Source organism: Petromyzon marinus, chromosome 77 (assembly GCF_048934315.1).
Source record: "Petromyzon marinus isolate PM22_M1 ecotype Great Lakes invasive population chromosome 77, UKy_Petmar_22M1.pri1.0, whole genome shotgun sequence".
In the NCBI taxonomy this organism is placed as follows: domain Eukaryota; kingdom Metazoa; phylum Chordata; class Hyperoartia; order Petromyzontiformes; family Petromyzontidae; genus Petromyzon; species Petromyzon marinus.
Window position 1 is genome coordinate 2,952,722 of NC_133743.1, and position 710 is coordinate 2,953,431.

Here is a 710-nt window from a genome sequence, read left to right on the forward strand (position 1 = left end):
CCACTCACTCATTCACTCAACCACTCACTCACCCACCCACTCAGTCACTCACTCACCCACTCACCCACCCACCCACTCAGTCACTCACGCACCCACTCACTCACTCACGCACCCACTCACTCACGCACCCACTCACTCACTCATTAACTCACTCAGCTATTCACTCACCAGCTCACTCATTGATGCACTCACCCACTCACTCACCCACTCACCCACTCACTCAGCCACTCACTCACTCACCCACTCACCCACTCACTCACCCACTCACCCACCCACTCACTCACCCACTCACTCACTCACCCCCTCACTCATCGGCTCAATCACCCACTCACTCACCCACCCACTCACTCACCCACCCACTCATCCACTCACTCACCCACTCACTCATCCACTCATTCACTGACAGCAGAGAGCGCAGTCGGGTTATGCGTTTATTTTTTTCTAAATGTACAACAATATCGGATGGCTACAGAGATAGGGCTAATAAACTCAGCATCACAATCATCAGCAGAGCACCTATTGTGATAGAGTGGGTGAGTGAATGAGTGAGTTGGTGAGTTAATGAGTGAATGGGTGAGTGAATGGGCGGCTGAGTGGGTGAATGAGTGCGTTGGTGAGTGAGTGAATGGGTGGCTGAGTGGGTGAATGAGTGAGTGGGTGAGTGAATGAGTGGGTGAATGAGTGAGCTGGTGAGTGTGTGAATGAGTGAG